The following is a 7,084-nucleotide window of genomic DNA, read 5'->3' as shown; positions in this document are numbered from 1 at the left end:
GATACCTATTCCAGTCGAAACCTCATGATCACACAGGTTGGTGTGCTTCTTCCATGTGGTCTTTGTTACTTCCCTGCTAGATGGCCGCTTGTTTAACTTCAAGTCTTTAAGATCCCAGATGCTATATCTTTTAATAGCCGGGCACCATCAGCTTTCTTCACCACATTTGCTTATGCACCCATTTTTTCTTCAGTGATCATGTTGGGAAGGTGAGTATCACACAGTGCCACATTATTAGAACAAACCATTCTTGTATTGAGGTGAGATTTAAGTAGAGGCCCAAAGTTCATCTGCTTCCTTGTTGTATCTATTTTTGTATATATATGTATAGATATATATACACATATAGACAAATACATCTATGTTTATATCTTTACATTTATACCTATATAAAAATATAATTTTTACTTTCTTGTTCTTTTCTCTTTCCTCCTGCCCCACTATCATGTTTACCCATTGTTCGCCTCTCAGTAATTCCTCTCAGATACATTTTGATTGACCCAACACGACCAGGAATGCTATACACTCCTCACCATCAATTTTAGCTCCCTTGTTTTTCCCCTGGCCCTGTTGTTTTTGGCTCATCGCTCCCCACCCCCCTCCTCTCCCATTGCTCCCTTCCTCCCTACCCCTGGAATTGAACTGTCAGTCTTTTTGCATCTCCTTGGGATTACTTATCCTGCCAATCTTATATAGATAGACACCAAAGGGGGTGGGGGGAGAGAAAGAAAAGAGACCATACTAATAGTTCCGAGTCTGATTGTTGTCCTGAGCCAGAGTAGATGTGTATCCATCCCTCTGTTAAATAGAGAGCAGGCTCTGATGCAATCGATAGGTCCATGCCCCCTTTATTTCAGGAATCCATATCCCAGGACCCGCTTACCTAACAGCACTTATACCCTTTTAGTCCTCAGCATTCGGGTCCGAGGGGTGTGCCTTCCGCAAGACCTCATTGCTCTTTCAGCAGTCAAGGATGGAGTGGTCTAGTGCTCCACCCTCCACCCTATTACACCTTTAGGCTTTCAGTGTGACCCCTTGTGAATATTCTCCAACCAGTTCAGATGAGGTGCCAAGCGCTGCCCCTTGAGACAGAAGGCTACAGTGGGGATTCCTCAGGGACTTCATGGCTTTGCTCCCTCCCATTGATGGTCTGTTGCACTCCCCTCTTTGTTTGCCCCCACGTGGACAAGTCAGACCTGTTGTCCTCCCTGAACAGTATCTTCAGTGCTGTCCTCTGTAGCGCTGTCTAGGGTGGGGATGTCATGTGTCCAGCTGGAGTGGGCCCTGCGGTCCTTTCTGTGAATGAGCTGCTCTAAGCCGGAACATCTTCCTCAAGGTTTGGCACACTGGAATGAGGTCTATTCTTTCTCTCCCTTTCCTGTGGAGACATAAACAATGCCCTTCCCTTGGGTGGATTAGTGGCTTGTACTCCCATTGCCATCTTTTATCTTCCCCCACCCCTCTGTGCTTCCTAAAGGCATATGAGGTGGGCGGCGGGGTAGAGGAGGAGGGGAGATGCCTTTCTGCACCACTGCTATGTACATCTTTTTTGTTTTTTCTTTTTGTTTTTTTTTTTTTTTTTTTTTTGATGACATGCATCATTGTGTTTAGTGTGGCTCTTGCCAGAGTATCTATCTGGTCCTCAGTCCGGGAACTGTGCGATAGGTACATTTCCCCCTATTCCCGTTCTGTTGATTGAACTAACCCCAGTGGACTAATGTTATACTTGCCCTTTTGTGCTTGGCTAGCTTTGCTCAGCATAATATCCTCCAACACTTTCCAAGAGACGAGGTGCCTCATGGTTTGATCACTGATTTTTAGGGATGCATAGTACTCCATTGTGTGTATATGCCAGAGTTTTTAACCCATTAGCCTATTGATGGAAACTTAGGCTGTTTCCAATTCTTTGTGAACTGCGCAGTGATGAATATTGGAGTGCAGCTGTCTGGCCATGGCTTGTTTCCTATTTCTTCTGGGTATGTGCCCAGTAGTGGAATTGCTGGGACGGAAGGTAGCCGTTTCAGCTATCACCAAATCGCTTTTCACAAGGATTGTAGGTATTGATTCCTGCTTCTTTTCTTTAATCTTTGTAATTTTTTCAAGAGCGTTTTGAACATTTTAGGTCATTCTAATTTCTGGGTAAATTTTATAATTAGTTATTCTTTTCCTATTTAAAACGTTTGGTGAAATAGTGATTGGGATTCGATAAATCTGTAGATCAAACTGGATAAAAGTAACGTCTTAAAACATTGTGTTTTCTACTTTATAAACACGGTCTATCTCTCCATTTATTAAGATACCTAAAACTGTTTTTAGTATAGTTTTATAGTGTCCAGTGTACAAACCCTGCATGCCTGCCTAATTTATTCCTAAGTGTTTGGTGCTTTTGATGCTATTCTAAAAGGGCTTGCTTTAAACATTACTTTTCATTGTAAAATATATTAATTTTTGGATATTGGTTATATATTCTACAATCTTGCTAAGTTCACTTATGAATTTGTTAGTTCTAGTAGCTTTTTTTTTGGCAGCCACGTCTTCTATGAGCAGAAAAGTTTTGTTGTTTTAAAAATATCTTTTTTCACTCATTTGCTTTTGCCTTGGCTAGGACATTCGATATATTGTGGAGCAGAAAGGCCACGAGGCAACATCTTGAATTGGTATTTGTGCTAGGGTGCAAGTGCCCAACATGGCACCGATATGGGTGATGTGAAGTGTAGTTGTTTCGTAGCAGGCTCTAGTTGGATTGAACAGTTATCTTTTGTCTCCAATTTGCCAAGATTTTTCCTCTTTATCATAAGAGGCGTTACTTTTCGTCATTTGCTTTGTTTGGATCCACTGAGGTGTTGGTTCTCTCCCTCGTTGTTTAGGGGGCTAAATGTCACGGACAGATTTTCGAAATTGAGATCAGCTTTGCATCATCTGGGCATGATGCCTCCTTTATTCCTTATCTTTTGCTAAAGATTTTTCATCTTTGCTCATGAGGGATATTGGTTTCTCATAATATTTTTTTCAAATTTTGGCATCAGGGGTACACTGGTCTCATAAAACAGGTTAGATTTTTTTCTCTCCCCGTTCTTTTCTAAAATAGTTAATGTAAGATTGATATAACTTGTTTCCTAAAATTTCCCATACAGCATACCACTGAAATGATCTGTTTGGGGATTTTTTTTTTTTTGTAGGAATGATTTCGATGAGAAATTCAATTTTTAAAGGTGATGTATGACTGCTACAAAATTTAGCTTCATCTGGTCCCAGCAGCTCTGGTCAAGTATGGTTTTCAAGAGCCTTGTCCCTTTCATTTAAATGATAAGGTTTATTGGCATAAATGTGTTCATGATATGAACCTCATTCTTCTTTTGACTAGTTGGCGAGTCAGTAGCTGTATCTTCTCTTTCAGTCCTGGCACTGATCACTCGCGTGCGCGCTCTTTCTCCCTCACGTATCTAGTTAGCTAATTAATGCACTTGGTCCTTCTCCATCTTTACAAAGAACCACCCCAGGCTTTGTCAATATGGCCTTTATAAATTTTGCACATTGCTTTTCACTTTCTTTCTTCATTTATCTCTGCTGCTCTTCTTTTCCTTCCTTCCATTTGCTCGACTTAATTTAGACAAAGATTTCTCAGATTTGGCATGATCCACCGACATTTTGGACAGGATAGTTCTTTAAGGTGGAGGCTGTCCTGTGGGGTGCAGGACGAGCATCCCTGGCCTCTACCTACATAATGCCAGTTCCTCCCGTCCACCTAGTTGCAACAATAAAGATGTCTCCAAACATTGTCGAATGTCCCCTGGGAACAGAATTGCTCCTGGGGGAGAATCACTGCTCTATCTTTTCAAGATCTATTCTTGGGTCACAAGTCCCAAGCTGCTACAGTTAGGTACTTGATGTCTGGTCCAGAGGTTGGCAGTTCCAAGCTACCCAATGGTGTGTTGAGTGACCGGCCTGGTGAGCTGCTTCCGGAAGGGCGCAACTTTGGAAACCTATGGAGCAGTTCAACGCTGCACACACGGCATTGCGAGGAGTCTGAGTCGACTAATGATGATGACAGACGACAGACACCAGCAACAGCGAAAGCAACGTCCTTAGGTCATTCAGTTTCCCTTTAATATGTCTTTGCTTTCTTATTATGTGCATTTTAAAATAAATCATTCTACTGGGGGCTCTTACAGCTCTTATCACAATCCATACATCAATTGTATCAAGCACTTGTACAGATGTTGCCATCATCCTTTTCAAAACATTTTCTTTCTACTTGAGCCCTTGGTATTAGATCCTCTTTTTTTCCCTGCCTCCCCCACCCTCCCACCCTTGTAAACCCTTGATAAATTATAAGTTATTATTATTATATCTCACACCTTCCACTGTCTCCCTTCACCCACGTTTCTGTTGTTGTCCCCCTGGGGGTGGGGCGGTGGGATGGGTTACCTGCCAATCATTGCAATTGAGTCCTTCTTTCTCCCGATTATATGCATTTAAAACCTGTACATTTCCTTTCAACATTGCCCTGGCCACATTTCAGTGATTTTGATATATTGAATTCCTGTTTGCATTTATTTGCTAATGTTTTCTGAATTTCATTGGCGTTTCTTCCTTCACCTGTGAGCTATTTAAATGTGTATTGTTTAATATTCAATTTCTAGGTATCTAAATATCATTGATTTGCAATTCGATTTAAGTGGGAGAGACTACAACTCTGCATGATTTCAATCTTTTGAAATGTATTGAGACTTGTTTTGAAGCTCAACATTTCTTGGTGAATGTATCATGATCTATTTAAAATAAAAAAAAGAGTAAACATTGCAATTGTTGTCATTGTTGGGTGTAGGAGTCTATAAATGCCAATGTTGTTAAGATGCTTGATGGTGTCAGGTCTTCTATGTATGTCCTGGTGATTTCTGTGAATCATTTTTTTTTTTTTTTTATGAATCATTGAGAGGAGGATGCTAAAATAGCCTTGGCTGTGGATTTATTTCCCCACTTAATTCTGTCAGGTGCTTCACGGGCTTTAATTCTGTAAGTAGGTCTATACATAATTATATTGTTATATAACCCTTACTAATGGACCCTTCATCATTATGAAATGTCTCCCCATCCCCCTTTATCTCTGCTCATATTCTCTGCTTCAATGTCTACTTGATCTGATTTTAATATTACTCCTAAACTTGCTATTTGCTCAATGGTTCTGGCACTACTTTGTAAGCAGAAACAACACTATATCATGTTATCCTTATATAGTACTTTTTTTTTTTTTAAGAGAGCTAGCTCCTATGCAGTCTTTTGATCTTCTCAGCAATCATATAGGCAAATGATGTTCTTCTTTCCATTTTATGGAGAAGAAATGGAGCCCAGTGGAGTCATTAGTGAAGGCCAGCATATGGTTTCTGGGTTTCTGTCTCATTCCAATGCCTGGGCTCTTGGCCATTATGCACTGGCATCTTCTGCCCAGATAAAGATGAAGGAAAATTGGAGGGACCCAGTAGCCACTGAGTTGACTTTGACTCATGGCAACACCAGGTATTTTGGAGTACATCTGCACTCCATAGGGGTTTTAAATAGCTGATTTTCATTCGCAAATCACCAGGTCATTCTTCCTCGACACCTTGGGGATAGACGAAAGCTTCTAAATCTTCAATTAGCAGCTGAGCGTGTTAATCATTCATAGCACCATGGACATGTCAAGTGATAAAGCCCAGAATCGATTCTGAGTCATAGTGACCCTACAGCTTCTGACGCATAGTGACCCAGAGGATTTCCAAGACTGTAAATCTTTAGCGGAACAGACAGCTTCCTCTTTCTCCCACTGAATGACTGGTAAGTAGATTTGAAACACCCACCTTTTGGTTAGCCACCCAACATCTAACTACAGTGCCACCCTGGTCAAATGGCAAGTGAGGGCAAATGGCGGGAGCATGTGTGGAGAAAGTGGCGTATTTTCCATTGTCTGGAGGCATGAGAGCTCCCGCTTGGGCTCCAGGACTCAAAGTTGGCTCTGAAGAAAGAGCTTTTGGTTGTGAAACGCGGTGAGACCCTGCCCGGGTGACTGGGATGAATGGAATCACAGGGAGGTCTGCCTTATCAGAGGAGGGGCTGGGCTGTCAAGCTCCTTGACGAACACTCCTTCGTCAGTGGTCATCAGCTGTTTGTTGTCATCTGTTGAATGTGGCGCAGTTCTGCCTGGAGGCAGAGAGAGGGATAACATGATCACTTGCTGGCTGTCTTCCCTCAGATCCCCTGACTTCCTCGTATGGGATCCACAAAGAAGCTGACATTTGAACTGTTGCTCAGATGAGGAAATCGGCTTTACCTGAAAGGAGCCTCCTTGCCACTCAGCTGGCCTCCTGGGGCTTTGCTGCCCTCAAGGGTCCCTGGGACTGAATTATGGTGGTTTTTTCCTGAGGAAACGATATAGTCTACCCCTTCTCCCATGCTGGGCTGCCCTACAACCTGCCTTTCAGCCACTTGCCAGAGTGACATAAATGGTTCATGCACTCAGGTACTAAGGGAAAGGTTGGAGGCTGAAATCTACCCAGAGGCACTGCGGAAGAAAGACCTGTCAACCTTCTTGAGAGACACGCACCACTGAAAACAACTGAAAACATGATGGAGCACTTCTACTCTGACATGCAAGGAGCAGCCACGAGGGCAGCTTTTTTGTTGTCAAGCAGGTGCCATTTCTAAAACAAGCTGTGGGCCTCCCTGCTTCCGTGTCTTTGACCTGCTCCCTTTCTCCTTGTTGACTCGAGGAGAGGTCAAGTTCAAATACCCACTTCTCTGGAAGCCCCTGCCATCTGTCAGTCAGACTAAAGGCCTAAGCTTGGGATTGAGTCAAGTTCAAAGCGCGTTCCCCTTCATGGGGTATCCTTCATGACTTTGGTCCCCCAGAGATGAAGACAAACACCTTGGGTGAGCTGTGCGCCTCCTCCCTGTGTGCATCGACCTCTGCTCATGAACTTGTCGCGTCTTGGGGAGCATCTTTGTATTGACCAACAGGGTCTACTTTTGCTTTTTGGAGAAGGCTGCCAGGCAATTCCCCTGTGGCTTGGGGATTTGGAGAGAATCCTGGCAGAATCAATTTACATAA

The sequence above is a fragment of the Echinops telfairi genome, unplaced genomic scaffold, assembly GCF_000313985.2.
Source record: "Echinops telfairi isolate 266 unplaced genomic scaffold, ASM31398v2 ScPeMD7_7421;HRSCAF=8459, whole genome shotgun sequence".
NCBI lineage: Eukaryota > Metazoa > Chordata > Mammalia > Afrosoricida > Tenrecidae > Echinops > Echinops telfairi.
Note: the sequence above shows the minus strand (reverse complement) of the source record.